Source organism: Heterodontus francisci, chromosome 7 (genome assembly GCF_036365525.1).
Source record: "Heterodontus francisci isolate sHetFra1 chromosome 7, sHetFra1.hap1, whole genome shotgun sequence".
In the NCBI taxonomy this organism is placed as follows: domain Eukaryota; kingdom Metazoa; phylum Chordata; class Chondrichthyes; order Heterodontiformes; family Heterodontidae; genus Heterodontus; species Heterodontus francisci.
In genome coordinates, this window is record NC_090377.1 from 138,043,907 (window position 1) to 138,059,821 (window position 15,915).

General features: G+C 46.4%; 2 protein-coding genes across 5 annotated transcripts in view; one reads left to right on the forward strand and one right to left on the reverse strand.

The window, feature by feature from the left end:
* Window positions 1-3,360, reverse strand: part of LOC137372356 (zinc finger protein 774-like) — a 47,345-nt gene extending 43,985 nt beyond the window's left edge. For all 4 annotated transcript variants that reach the window (XM_068036248.1, XM_068036245.1, XM_068036246.1 and 1 more), the window contains exon 1: window positions 3,249-3,360. The gene's annotated coding sequence lies outside the window, so the exon portion shown is untranslated. The remainder of the gene's footprint in view (window positions 1-3,248) is intronic.
* The window catches only part of LOC137372353 (zinc finger protein 229-like), a 106,699-nt gene continuing 93,912 nt past the window's right edge, over window positions 3,129-15,915 (forward strand). Inside the window, exons 1-2 of the mRNA XM_068036243.1 lie at window positions 3,129-3,399; window positions 7,353-7,461. The gene's annotated coding sequence lies outside the window, so the exon portion shown is untranslated. The remainder of the gene's footprint in view (window positions 3,400-7,352; window positions 7,462-15,915) is intronic.

Here is a 15,915-nt window from a genome sequence, read left to right on the forward strand (position 1 = left end):
GCTTTGGAGAGGGTACAGAGGAGGTTTACCAGGATGTTGCCTGGTCTGGAGAGTATTAGCTATGAGGAGAGGTTGGATAAACTCGGATTGTTTTCACTGGAACGACGGAGGTGAAGGGGTGACATGATAGAGGTATACAAAGTTATGAGCGGCATGGACAGAGTGGATAGTCAGAAGCTTTTTCCCAGGGTGGAAGTGTCAGTTACTAGGGAACATAGGTTTAAGGTGAGAGGGGCAAAGTTTAGAGCGGATGTGCGAGGCAAGTTCTTTACACAGAGGGTGGTGAGTGCCTGGAACTTGCTGCCGGGGGAAATGGTGGAAGCAGGTACGATAATGACTTTTAAGAGGCATCTTGACAAATACATGAATAGGATGGGAATAGAGGAATACGGTCCCCGGAAATGCAGAAGGTTTTAGTTTAGGCAGGCATCAAGATTGGCGCAGGCTTGGAGGGCCGAATGGCCTGTTCCTGTGCTGTACTGTTCTTTGTCTTCAAGTGGGTATGTCCATAATCTGTATACATCAGGCAGGATATGATATCACCTGCCATGTGACACAAGAGTTGTAATATGTTAGTTGACTAAGTAAGACATACGAGTAAGAACTATCCAGCAATATGTATGTACTGAAATCCTCGAATAAAGCACTCACAATATAGTTTACCAGTCCTGCCTGAGTGATTGGTGAGTTTGTGTGAAAGGACAGAAGGAACCACAACAGCTGGACAGTTACATAAGGTGGTCCAGGAGGCATATGGGATAGTTGCCTTTATTAGCCAAGGTATAGAATATTATTGCAGGGGGTTATGCTGGAATCATATAAAACATTGGTTCACCATAGCTGCTGTACTGTGTGCAGTTCTGGTCATCGCATTGCAGGAAAGATGTGATTGCATTAGATAGGGTACAATGGAGATTCATGAGGATGTCACCTGGTCTGAAGAATTTTAGTTACGAGGAAAGACTGGATAGGTGAGGGTTGTTTTCTTTGGAACAGAGGAGGCTGAGGGGAGACCTACTTGAATGTACAAAATTATGAGGGGTCTACCTGGAGTGGATAGGAAGGACCCATTCCCCTTGGTTCAGGGGTCCATAACCAGGAGCTATATAAGAGGTAGGAGGTTTAGAGGGGATTCGAGGGGAAATGTTTCCACCCAAAGATTGGTGGAGATCTGGAACTCACTGTCTGGGAAGGTGGTAGAGGCAAAAACCCTCAGAACATTTAAAAAGTACTTGGATGTGCACTTGAAGTGCCCTAACCTACAAGGTTACAGAGCAAGAACTGGCGCAGCCACGATTGGCCAAATGGCTGCCTTCAATGCTGTAAATTTCTCTGATTCTATGAAGATTTGAGTTAATACAGCACTGAAACAGGCCCTTCGGCCCACTGAGTCTGTGCCGACCATCAACCACCATTTATACTAATCCTACATTAATCCTACAGAACTCCTCGAGGCGGCCAACATCCCCAGCTTATACACACTACTGAGTCAGCAGCGCTTGAGATGGCTTGGCCATGTGAGCCGCATGGAAGATGGCAGGATCCCCAAAGACACATTGTACAGCGAGCTCGCCACTGGTATCAGACCCACCGGCCGTCCATTTCTCCGCTTTAAAGACGTCTGCAAACGCGACATGAAGTCCTGTGACATTGAACACAAGTCGTGGGAGTCAGTTGCCAGCGTTCGCCAGAGCTGGCGGGCAGCCATAAAGGCGGGGCTAAAGTGTGGCGAGTCGAAGAGACTTAGCAGTTGGCAGGAAAAAAGACAGAAGCGCAAGGGGAGAGCCAACTGTGTAACAGCCCCGACAAACAAATTTTTCTGCAGCACCTGTGGATGAGCCTGTCACTCTAGAATTGGCCTTTATAGCCACTCCAGGCGCTGCTCCACACACCACTGATCACCTCCAGGCGCGTATCCATTGTCTCTCGAGATAAGGAGGCCAAAGAGAAGACATTAACCCATATTCCTTACCACATCCCCAACTTCCCTCAATTCTCCTACCACCTACCTACACTAGGGCCAATATTTAGCTATCAACCTGCAAGTCTTTGGCTGTCGGAGGAAACCAGAGCACCTGGCAGAAACCCATGCAGTCACAGGGTGAACTTGCAAACTTCACATAGGCAGTACCCAGAACCAAGCCCGGGTCGCTGGAGCTGTGAGGCTGCGGTGCTAACCACTGTGCCGCCCATAGTTCTGGAGTTCTACCGTGATCATTTTACACACAGAAATCTGGTTCAAATGGTGTTCTCAATCATTGGCTAAAGGTGTCATTTTCCTTCAAAACGTTGCAAGGATGTTATTAAAACATATTTTCTTGCTTTTTTCAGTGTTTATTTCTCACTCATTTTTATATTGTGTTTAGTTTGTACTAAGTCCACAATACCTAATTGATGCCAATAAATTTTAATGTTACCAATTAGAAAAAGGAGCTAAGCATCAATCATTTTAATAGAACACAGTAGATGTTATTCTGAACAGTTTGAGAGTCAGTAATCCCGCCAGGCAGCCAACTAAAGAAAGCAGAATCAAATTCACTTTGAGCAGGGTTTGAACCTGCAGAGGGAAGCCCGAGAGGATTTCCAATCCAACACCTTAACCAGTCATCATAGCTCAGTCGGGAGTTTCCTTTTTAATTCAAGCATTCGCGAATTGCCCTGAATATATTTTGGGGAATTATTGTCTTTGTGTTGTGCTCAGTTGTGTTTGTATCAAGATGGAATCAGTGAATTTTACAGCACAGAGGCCTGTCCAGCCACCGAGCCTGTGCCGGCTCTTTGAAAGAACTGTCAGTTTAACCCCACAAGCCAGCTTTTCCCCATCACCCTGGAAATTAGTCCTCTTCAAGGCCATGGCTAACTGCCTTCTGAAAGCTCCTATGGAGTCTGATTGCACCATCCTTTCAGACAATCCGGTCCAAACCTTAACGACCCTCAGTCTAGGGACATTTCCCCTCAATAATCTGCTTCTTTTCCGAACCATTTTAAATCTAGGGCGCGCTTGCTCAAGTCAACCAATAGGTGACGCACTGCCGGCACATGCGCAAATGCAGCCTCACAGTCTGTGATGTCACAGGCCGCTGCCAGTAACAACAAACCAATCACCAGCAGGAGGAGCAAAGACAAAACAACCTCAGAAAGGAAAAAAAATCATGTCTTAAATGGACGAACCCTTATTTTCAAACAATGGCCAAAAGTAAAGATAGTGTTGCTCAATTTGACACATAAAAAGAGGATGAAAGTCAAACCTGAATGCCACTTCAGTCACACTATTCAATTACCGCTCAACGGTCCCTCACCGCTCGCACTGGGATTTTACCCAACATTCTCAGTGCGCAGGCGCAATGCGGCAGTGTTTGGAGCATGCGCAGTGCGAGTGATGGTGGCAGAGAGACCTTGGTGAGTTGTTGGGAAGCGGCAGGTGGGTGGAGGGAGTAATTGAGCTGACAGGTGCGCGGGCAGACTTAAGAAACGGCCTCAACATCCCCCGATAAAAAGCTCCCGGTCGCCGCTTTGTACCGAGCGGGGAGGCAGCTGCGTGGATTTTTCTGGCGACAGGCCCAGGTTAACGGCCGCCAGCTTCCCAGCTCTTTTGGAGGATCTAATAATAAAATAATAAGCAGAATTTCTCACCCACAGCTGTTACAAAAATTTCTAAATTCACTTGTAACAGCCCTTCAAAACACTCCCACAGGGGATGCTGAGACCAAGTGGGCCCACATCAGAGACGCCATCTATGAGTCAGCTTTGACCACCTACGGCAAAAGTGCGAAGAGAAATGCAGACTGGTTTCAATCTCATAATGAAGAGCTGGAACCTGTCATAGCCGCTAAGCGCATTGCACTTTTGAACTACAAGAAAGCCCCCAGCGATTTAACATCCGCAGCACTTAAAGCAGCCAGAAGTACTGCACAAAGAACAGCTCGGCGTTGCGCAAACGACTACTGGCAACACCTATGCAACCATATTCAGCTGGCCTCAGACACCGGAAACATCAGAGGAATGTATGATGGCATGAAGAGAGCTCTTGGGCCAACCATCAAGAAGATCACCCCCCTCAAATCTAAATCGGGGGACATAATCACTGACCAACGCAAACAGATGGACCGCTGGGTTGAGCACTACCTAGAACTGTACTCCAGGGAGAATGCTGTCACTGAGACTGCCCTCAATGCAGCCCAGCCTCTACCAGTCATGGATGAGCTGGACATACAGCCAACCAAATCGGAACTCAGTGATGCCATTGATTCCCTAGCCAGCGGAAAAGCCCCTGGGAAGGACAGCATTACCCCTGAAATAATCAAGAGTGCCAAGCCTGCTATACTCTCAGCACTACATGAACTGCTATGCCTGTGCTGGGACGAGGGAGCAGTACCCCAGGACATGCGCGATGCCAACATCATCACCCTCTATAAAAACAAAGGTGACCGCGGTGACTGCAACAACTACCGTGGAATCTCCCTGCTCAGCATAGTGGGGAAAGTCTTTGCTCGAGTCGCTCTGAACAGGCTCCAGAAGCTGGCCGAGCGCGTCTACCCTGAGGCACAGTGTGGCTTTCGTGCAGAGAGATCGACTATTGACATGCTGTTCTCCCTTCGTCAGATACAGGAGAAATGCCGTGAACAACAGATGCCCCTCTACATTGCTTTCATTGATCTCACCAAAGCCTTTGACCTCGTCAGCAGACGTGGTCTCTTCAGACTACTAGAAAAGATCGGATGTCCACCAAAGCTACTAAGTATCATCACCTCATTCCATGACAATATGAAAGGCACAATTCAACATGGTGGCTCCTCATCAGAGCCCTTTCCTATCCTGAGTGGTGTGAAACAGGGCTGTGTTCTCGCACCCACACTTTTTGGGATTTTCTTCTCCCTGCTGCTTTCACATGCGTTCAAATCCTCTGAAGAAGGAATTTTCCTCCACACAAGATCAGGGGGCAGGTTGTTCAACCTTGCCCGTCTAAGAGCGAAGTCCAAAGTACGGAAAGTCCTCATCAGAGAACTCCTCTTTGCTGACGATGCTGCTTTAACATCTCACACTGAAGAATGCCTGCAGAGTCTCATCGACAGGTTTGCGTCTGCCTGCAATGAATTTGGCCTAACCATCAGCCTCAAGAAAACGAACATCATGGGGCAGGATGTCAGAAATGCTCCATCCATCAATATTGGCGACCACGCTCTGGAAGTGGTTCAAGAGTTCACCTACCTAGGCTCAACTATCACCAGTAACCTGTCTCTAGATGCAGAAATCAACAAGCGCATGGGTAAGGCTTCCACTGCTATGTTCAGACTGGCCAAGAGAGTGTGGGAAAATGGCGCACTGACACGGAACACAAAAGTCCGAGTGTATCAGGCCTGTGTCCTCAGTACCTTGCTCTACGGCAGCGAGGCCTGGACAACGTATGCCAGCCAAGAGCGACATCTCAATTCATTCCATCTTCGCTGCCTTCGGAGAATACTTGGCATCAGGTGGCAGGACTATATCTCCAACACAGAAGTCCTTGAAGCGGCCAACATCCCCAGCTTATACACACTACTGAGTCAGCGGCGCTTGAGATGGCTTGGCCATGTGAGCCGCATGGAAGATGGCAGGATCCCCAAAGACACATTGTACAGCGAGCTCGCCACTGGTATCAGACCCACCGGCCGTCCATGTCTCCGTTATAAAGACGTCTGCAAACGCGACATGAAATCGTGTGACATTGATCACAAGTCGTGGGAGTCAGTTGCCAGCATTCGCCAGAGCTGGCGGGCAGCCATAAAGACAGGGCTAAATTGTGGCGAGTCGAAGAGACTTAGTAGTTGGCAGGAAAAAAGACAGAGGCGCAAGGGGAGAGCCAACTGTGCAACAGCCCCAACAAACAAATTTCTCTGCAGCACCTGTGGAAGAGCCTGTCACTCCAGAATTGGCCTTTATAGCCACTCCAGGCGCTGCTTCACAAACCACTGACCACCTCCAGGCGCGTATCCATTGTCTCTCGAGATAAGGAGGCCCAAAAAGAATAATAAACTGTAACATCAAAGGACAAAACTTTAAAGGAAACTGATCTCTGTTATAAAGGGGCCTGGGGGAGGGGAGGGGAAGGGAGGAACCATTTGGGACATAGCACAGGGCAGGAGGTCCCCCCACTCCCACAAAGACTCCTCTTGGACTGGGCCACACCTGAGTAGGACTGGCTCAAGGTGCAGGAAGCTGCAAGCTGCTAGGTTGAGCTGTGGACTGGGAGGAGTGGGGGGTTTGACTGACAGGCCTGGGCAGGGGGCTATCAGGGCAGGTACACACACTGCTCCCCCTTTTCCTCCTGGCATGTTTTACTGGAGTTGTGTTGGTAAGTATTTTCTAAACTCTGTCTCCCTATCCCTTTAATATAGGTGGACTGTGAGTGTTGTCGTCTCATTCTTCCTCCTTCTGCCACTCCGAGTTCCAGGTACTGGTGGCTCAAGGCACCTGAAATGTTAACTCTGTTCCCCTCTCCACAGATGCTGCACGACCTGCTGCGTATTTTCTGCATCTTCTCCATTTATTTCACATTTCATATGCTGATAGAACTGAGTCAAGAAACACAGTTGGACTAATTGAGAGCCACTTTCTGACGGCGTGGGTGCTGGATGCAGAAGTCAGTCCTGTGTAGAAGACTTGTGTAGGTCTTTTTTGTTGCATCAGTTTGAGCTGGAGTGGAGAACAAGGAGATGATTCTGGGTTTAACCCCGAGTACGTTTCAGCCCATTCATGCACAACAATTTCCAATGTGAGACTGTCAAGGGAGCTGGATTCCAGGTGTGCTGAGGTTGCCAAATGGACACTAACCACTCAATGTAAAAGAGTGTTGTTTTAGTAACAAGTATTGCTGTAGAGGCTTTTAATCCATTTTACATATCTAGATATTTTTACTTAATTCTTGGGATATGGGCATCGCTAGCAAGACCATCATACATTGCCAATCCCCAGTTGTCCATTGAGAAGATGGTGATTGGCTGCTGCCTTGAACCACTGCAGTCCACATTGTGTCCAACAGTGGTGCTAGGGAAGGAACTACAGGGTTTTCACCAGCGATGATGAAGGAACAGTGATATGTCCAAGTCAACATCTTGTATTTATATAGTGTCTTTAATATAATTAAATGTTCTAAGGCATTTCACAGGACTTATAAAGCAACAGTTGACACTGAGCCACATAAGGAGATATTAGGGCAGATGACTAAAAGCTTGGTCAAAGAGGTAGGTTTTAAGGAGTGTCTCCTCAGGACAATGAGCAGCAGGATGCATGCGTGGGCAGGAAGCAGGATGAGAGAATGTTGTGAATTTCTATCCTAGACTGACAGTGATGGCTTTTGTAAACTCCTTTTACAGGGAAGAGAAGAATCTGCCATTGGGGAAACTCAAACCAAACATCACATCAAGATCTCACTCGATTCATCAGGACCTGCATATCATCGGCCTTTGAACATGGAAAGAAAAGGTTTGTCAGCTCTGTCTGTGGGAAACAGCTTCAGGTATCAGTGTGACTGGAAAAGCACTGAGATAGACAAAACCCTGGTTCAATCACACCTGGAGTACTTGTGTTCAGTTCTGGGCACCACATCTTAGGATATATTAGCCTTGGAGGGAGTGTAGCATAAATTTACTTGAATGATATCTGGACTTCATGGGTTAAATTACGAGGAGAGATCAAGCAAATGAGTCAAGGGATATGGGCCCCGGAAGTGCAGAAGGTGTTAGTTTAGGCAGGCATCAAGATCGACGCAGGCTTGGAGGGCCGAATGGCCTGTTCCTGTGCTGTACTGTTCTTTGTTCTTTGAGTCAGTCATTATGGCACAGAAGAAGGGATTCAGCTTTTTGATTCCATGCCAACTCTCTATAAAGCAATCCAGTCAGTCCCATTCCCCCGCTCTTGCCCCATAGTCCTGCAGATATATTTCTTTCAAGTGCCCATCCAATTTCATTTTGAAATCATTGATTTTCTCCACTTCCACCACCTTCATGAGCAGCAAGCTCCAGGTTATTACCACTCACTGTGTAAAAAAAGTTCTTCCTCACATCTCTTGTATGGAATCATAGAAAGTGTACGGCACAGAAAGAGGCCGCTTGGCCCAACGTGTCTGTGCCGGCTGAAAAACGAGTCACACAGACTAATCCCACATTCCAGCATTTGGTCCGTAGTCCTGCAGGCTACAGTACTTGAGGTGCATATCCAGACTCCTTTTTAATGATTTCAGGGTTTCTGCCTCCACTACCCTTACAGGCAGAGAGTTCCAGACCCCAACCACCCTCTGGGTGCAAAGGCTGTTCCTCATCTCCTCTCCAATACTTCTACCAATTACTTTAAATCTGTGCCCCCTAGTCACTGACCTCTCTGCTAAGGTGAATAGACTCTTCACCTCCACTCTATCCAGGCCCCTCACAGTTTTGTACATCTCAAACAAATCTCCCCTCAGCCTCTTCTGTTCCAAGGAGAACAACCCCAGCCTATCCAATCTTTCCTGATAGCTGCATTTTTCCAGTCCTGCAACATGCTCATAAATCTCCTCTCTAACCCCTTTCTTTTTTTTTACATCCTTTCTGTAATGAGGTGACCAGAACTGCACACAGTAATCAAGTTGTGGCCTGACTAATGATTTATACAGTTCCAGCATAAGCTTCCTGCTCTGATATTCTATACCTCGGCTAATAAAAGAAAGGATTCCGTATGCCTTCTTAACCACCTTATCGACCTGTCCTGTTACCTTCAGGGATCTGTGGACATTCATTCCAAGGTCCCTCCCTCTGTGCCTCTGAATATTCTCCCATTAATCATGTATTCCTTTGCCTTGTTTGACCTCCCCAAATGCATCATCTTACATTTCTCTGGGTTGAATTACATTTGCCACTTTTCTGTTCACCTGACCAGTCCATTGATATCTTTCTGCAGCCTACAGCTATCTTCCTCGCTATCAACCACATGGCCAATTTTTGTGATGTCAGCAATTTTCATGATTATGCCCCCTACATTTAGATTGAAATTGTTGAGATATACCACAAAATACAGGAGACCGAATACTGAGCCCTGCGGCACGCCAGTGGAAACAGCTTTCCAGTCGCAAAAACACCCATCAACAATTACCCTTTATTTCCTGCCACTGAGCCAATTTTGTATCCGCCTTGCTGCATTTCCCTGGATCCAAAGAACAGTACAGCACAGGAACAGGCCATTTGGCCCTCCAAGCCTGCGCCGATCTTGATGCCTGCCTAAACTAAAACCTTCTGCATTTCCGGGGACCGTATCCCTCTATTCCCATCCTATTCATTTGTCAAGATGCCTCTTAAACGTTGCTTTGGTACCTGTTTCCACCACCTCCCCCGGCAGCAAGTTCCAGGCACTCACCACCCTCTGTGTAAAGAACTTGCCTCGCACATCCCCTCTCACCTTAAACCTATGTCCCCTAGTAACTGACACTTCCACCCTGGGAAAAAGCTTCTGACTATCCACTCTGTCCATGTCGCTCATAACTTTGTAAACCTCTATCATGTCGCCCCTCCACCTCCGTCGTTCCAGTGAAAACAATCCGAGTTTATCCAACCTTTCCTCATAGCTAATGCCCTCCAGACCAGGCAACATCCTGGTAAACCTCTTCTGTACCCTCTCCAAAGCCTCCACGTCCTTCTGGTAGTGTGGCGACCAGAATTGCACGCAATATTCTATGTGTGGCCTAACTAAAATTCTGTACAGCTGCAGCATGACTTGCCAATTTTTATACTCAATGCCCCAACCGATGAAGGCAAGCATGCCGTATGCCTTCTTGACTACCTTATCCACCTGCGTTGCCACTTTCAGTGACCGGTGGACCTGTACGCCCAGATCTCTCTGCCTGTCAATACTCCTAAGGGTTCTGCCATTTACTGTATACTTCCCACCTGCATTAGGCCTTCCAAAATGCATTACCTCACATTTGGCCGGATTAAACTCCATCTACCATTTCTCCGCCCAAGTCTCCAACCGATCTATATCCTGCTGTATCCTCTGACAATCCTCATCACTGTCTGCAACTCCACCAACCTTTGTGTTGTCTGCAAACTTACTAATCAGACCAGCTACATTTTCCTCCAAATCACTAATATATAGGACAAAGAGCAAAGGTCCCAGCACTGATCCCTGCGGAACACCACTAGTCACATCCCTCCATTCAGAAAAACACCCATCCACTGATACCCTCTGTCTTCTATGACCGAGCCAGTTCTGTATCCATCTTGCCAGCTCACCTCTGATCCCGTGTGACTTCACCTTTTGTGCCAGTCTACCATGAGGGACCTTGTCAAAGGATTTACTGAAGTCCATATAGATAACATCCACTGCCCTTCCTTCATCAATCATCTTCGTCACTTCCTCAAAAAACTCATTCAAATTAGTGAGACATGACCTTCCCTTCACAAAACCATGCTGCCTCTTGCTAATAAGTTTGTTTGTTTCCAAATGGGAGTACATCCTGTCCTGAAGAATCCTCTCTAATAATTTCCCTACCACTGACGTAAGGCTCACCGGCCTATAATTTCCTGGATTATCCTTGCTACCCTTCTTAAACAAAGGAACAACATTGGCTATTCTCCAGTCCTCTGGGACCTCACCTATAGCCAATGAGGATACAAAGATTTCTGTCAAGGTCCCAGCAATTTCTTCCCTTGCCTCCCTCAGTATTCTGGGGGAGATCCCATCAGGCCCTAGGGACTTATCCACCTTAATGCTTTGCAAGACACCAAACACCACCTCCTTTTTGATAATGAGACGACTAAGACTACCTACACTCCCTTCCCTAGGCTCATCATCCACCAAGTCCTTCTCTTTGGTGAATACTGATGCAAAGTACTCATTTAGTACCTCGCCCATTTCCTCTGGCTCCACACATAGATTCCTTCCTCTGTCCTTGAGTGGGCCAACCCTTTCCCTGGTTACCCTCTTGCTCTTTATATACGTATAAAAAGCCTTGGGATTTTCCTTAATCCTGTTTGCCAATGACTTTTCATGACCACTTTTCGCCCTCCTGACTCCTTGCTTAAGTTCCTTCCTACTTTCTTTATATTCCTCAAGCCTTCTAGCCCTTATGAATGCTTCCTTTGTCTTTTTGACGAGGCTCACAATATCCCGCGTTATCCAAGGTTCCCGAAACTTGCCAAACATATCCTTCTTCCTCACAGGAACATGCTGGTCCTGGATACTAATCAACTGACGTTTGAAAGACTCCCATATGTCAGATGTTGATTTACCCTCAAACAGCCGCCCCCAGTCTAAATTCTTCAGTTCCTGCCTAATATTGTTATAATTAGCCTTCCCCCAATTTAGCACCTTCACCCGAGGACTACTCTTATCCTTATCCACAAGTACCTTAAAACTTATGGAATTATGGCCACTGTTCCCGAAATGCTCCCCTACTGAAACTCCGACCACCTGGCCGGGCTCATTCTCCAATACCAGATCCAGTACGGCCCCATCCCTAGTTGGACTATCTAAATATTGTTTCAAGAAGCCCTCCTGGATGCTCCTTCCAAATTCTGCCCCATCCAAGCCCCTAGCACTAAGTGAGTCCCAGTCAATATAGGGGAAGTTAAAATCACTCACCACTGCAACCCTGTTACCTTTGCATCTTTCCAAAATCTGTCTACATATCTGCTCCTCTACCTCCTGCTGGCTGTTGGGAACCCCCAACATCGTGACTGCACCCTTCCTATTCCTGAGCTCCACCCATATTGCCTCGCTGTATGACCCCTCCGAGGTGTCCTCCCGCAGTACAGCTGTGATATTCTCCTTAACCAGTAATGCAATTCCCCCACCCCTTTTACATCCCCCTCTATCCCGCCTGAAGCTTCTAAATCTTGGAACATTTAGCTGCCAATCCTGTCCTTCCCTCAACCAAGTCTCTGTAATAGCAACAACATCATAGTTCCAAGTACTAATGCAAGCTCTAAGTTCATCTGCCTTACATGTTATACTTCTCGCATTGAAACAAATGCACTTCAGACCACCAGTCCCGCTGTGCTCCGCAACATCTCCCTGCCTGCTCTTCCTCTTAGTCTTACTGGCCTTATTTACTAGTTCCCCCTCATTTATTTCACTTGCTGTCCTACTGCTCTGGTTCCCACCCCCCGCCACACTAGTTTAAACGCTCCCGAGTGACGCTAGCAAATCTCGCAGCCAGGATATTTGTGTCCCTCCAGTTTAGATGCAACCCGTCCTTCTTGAACAGGTCCCATCTGTCCCTGAAGAGATCCCAATGGGATTTTATTTTTTTAACCAGTCTGCCATGTGGGACCTTGTCAAAAGCCTCACTAAAGTCCATGTAGACCACAGCAACTGCACTATCCTCATTTATCTTCCTTGTTTCTTGCTCAAAAAATTCAATCAAGTTAGTCAGACACGTTCTTCCCTTAACAAATCCATGTTCACTATTCTTGATTAATGTGTGCCCTTCTAAGTGACAATTTATCTTGCCTCTTAGAATTGATTCCAATAATTTGCCCACTACTGAGGTTAGACTGACTGGCCTTTAATTAGTCAATGAATCCTTCATTGCCTTTTTAAACAGAGGTACAATGTTAGCAGTTCCCCAATCCTCCGGCACCACACCTGTATCTAGTGAGGACTGGAAAATGATGGTCAGAGCATCTGCTATTTCCTCTCTGGCTTCTTTTAACAGCCTGGGGTACATTTCATCTGACCCTGGTGGTTTATCCACCTTCAAGGAGCTAATCCCATGAATATTTTCTCTCTCCCTATGTTTATCACATCCAATACTTCACACTCCTCTTCCTTAACTACAATATCTGCATTCTGCCCCTCTTGTGAAGACAGACACTAAGTATTCATTAAGAACCATACCAACATCTTCCGCTCCTACACATAGGTTACCTTTTTGGTCTTTTATGAGCCCTTGTCTCTCCTTAGTTATCCTCTTACTCTTAATGTATTGATAAAGCATCTTTGGGTTCACTTTGATTTTGCTTGCCAATATTCTTTCATGTTTTCTCATTGCTTTCTTAATTTCCTTTTTGATTTCTCCTCTCGGTTTTCTGTAGTATTGAGTCCGCAGTGTTAGACATAAACTTTCCTTTTCTGCCTTATCTTACCCTGTAAGCCCCTTGCCATCCAGGGGGCTCTAGATTTGGCTGTCCCACCCTTTCTTTTTATGGAAACATGTTTATTCTGAACCCTTTGAATGCCTCCCACTGCTTTGACCAGCTGTTTCCAGTCCACTTTCACTAAATCACTCCTCAGCTGAGTAAAATTTGCCTTGCCCCAATTGAGAACTCTAACTCTTGTTCTATCCTTGTCCTTTTCCATAATTATGTTAAAACAGACTGAATTATGATCATGGACACCAAAATGCTCTCCCACTGCCAGACTTCCACCCGCCCATCTTCATTTCTTAAAACTAAGTCTAAAACTGCATCCTCTCTTGTGGATTTGCTACATACTGGCCAAAAAAATTCTCCTGAATGCACTTCAAGAATTCTGCTCCCTCAATTCCTCTCACAATAAAACTATCCCAGTTAATATTGGGGTAATTTAAAATCCCCTATTATTACTGCCCTATTGTTTTTGTAGTTGTTGGGGTTTTGTCTGCATTTTTGCTCTTCGATCTCCCTGTGACTGGGGGGTCTAGAAATATACTCCGAGCAGTGTGGTAACCCCCCGTTTTTGTCCCTTAGCTCAATCCATATGGCCTCAGAGTCATACAACACAGAAGCAGGCCCTTCGGCCCATTGTGTCCATGCCGGCCAACAAGCACCTAACTATTGTATTCCCATTTTCCAGCAGTTGGCCCATAGCCTTGAATGCTATGGCATTTCAAGCGCTCATCTAAATACTTCTTAAATGTTGTGAGGGCTCCTGCCTCTACCACCTCTTCAAGCAGTGCGTTTCAGATTCCAACCACCCTCTGGGTGAAAATGTTTTTCCTCAAATCCCCACTAAACCTCCTGCCCCTTACCTTAAATCTATGCCCCCTGGTTATTGACCCCTCCGCTAACGGAAAAAGTTTCCTCCTATCTAACCTATCAATGCCCCTCATAATTTTGTATACCTCAATCATGTCCCCCCTCAGCCTTCTCTGTTCTAAGGAAAACATCCCTAGCCTTTTCAGTCTTTGTTCATAGCTGAAATGCTCCAGCCCAGCCAACATCCTTCTGAATCTCCTCTGCAACCACTCCAGTGCAATCACATCCTTCCTGTAGTATGGTGCCCAGAACTGTACACATTACTCCAGCTGTGGCCTAACTAGTGTTTTATACAGCTCCATCATAACCTCCCTGTTCTTATATTCTATGCCTCAGCTAATAAAGGCAAGTATCCCATATGCCTTCCTAACCACCTTATCTACCTGTGCTGCTGCCTTCAGTAGTCTATGGACAAGTACACCAAGGTCCCTCTGATCCTCTGTACTTCCTAGGGTCCTACCATCCATTGTATATTCCCTTGCCTTGTTAGTCCTCCCAAAATGCATCACCTCACACTTCTCAGGATTAAATTCCATTTGCCACTTCTCTGTCCATCTTACTAGCCCATCTATATCGTCCTGTAATCTAAGGCTTTCCTCCTCACTATTTACGACACCACCAATATTCGTGTCATCTGCAAACTTACTTATCATACCTCCTATATTCACGTCTAAATCATTAATGTACACTACAAACAGCAAGGGTCCCAGCACCGATCCCTGTGGTACACCACTGGTCACAGGCTTCCACTCGCAAAAACAACCCTTGACCATCACCCTCTGCCTCCTGCCACTAAGCTAATTTTAGATCCACTTTGCCCTGGATTCCATGGGCTCTTTCCTTCTTAACTAATCTCCCATGCGGGACCTTATCAAAAACCTTACTGACGTCCATGTAGACTACATCAACTGCTTTACCCTCATCTACACATCTAGTTACCGCCTTGAAAAATTCAATCAAGTTAGTTAGACACGATCTCCCCCTGACAAAGCCATGCTGACTATCCCTGCCTCTCCAAGTGGCGATTAATCCTGTCCCTCAGAATTTTTTCCAATATTTTCCCAACCACTGATGTTAGACTCACGAGCCTGTAATTACCTGGTTTATCCCTGGTACCCTTCTTGAATAATGGCACCACATTTGCTGTCCTCCAGTCCTCTGGTACCTCTCCTGTGGCCAGAGAGGATTTGAAAATTTGTGTCAGTGCTCCTATCTCCTCCCTTGCCTCACATAACAGCCTGGGATACATCACATCTGGGCCTGGGGATTTATCCACTTTTAAGCCCGCTAAAACAGATAATACTTCCTCCCTTTCAATGCTCATATGTTCAAGTATATCACAATCCCCCTTCCTGATCTCTACACCTACATCGTCCTTCTCCATAGTGAACACAGATGCAAAGTAATCATTTAAAACCTCACCTATGTCTTCCGGTTCCACACACACATTACCACGTTGGTCCCTAATGGGCCCTACTGTTTCCGTGGTTGTCATGTCCCCTCTTCGCTCTCCTAATTACCTTTTTTAGTGCCCCCCTACACTTTCTATACTCCTCTAGTGCCTCCACTGCTTTCAGCGCTCCGAATCTGCCATAAGGCTCCTTATATTTCCTGATCCAATCCTCTATATCCCTTGACATCCAAGGTTCCCTGGACTTGTTGGTCCTACCCTTCACCTTAACGGGTACATGTTGCCTCATTTGATGATCCTTCTAACAAAGTCATTCAAAAGGAGTCTGGATATGCACCTCAAGTGCTGTAATCTGTTGGGCTACGGACCAAATGCCGGAAGGTGGGATTAGGATGTGTGGATCGTTTTTTTGGTCAGCACAGACACAATGGGTCAAGTGGCCTCTTTCTGTGCTGTAAGCTTTCAATGATTCTATATGATCCTTCGTCACAGCTGTAATTGTTTCTTTGACCAAAATTGTCACCCTCTCTTTTTTAATCC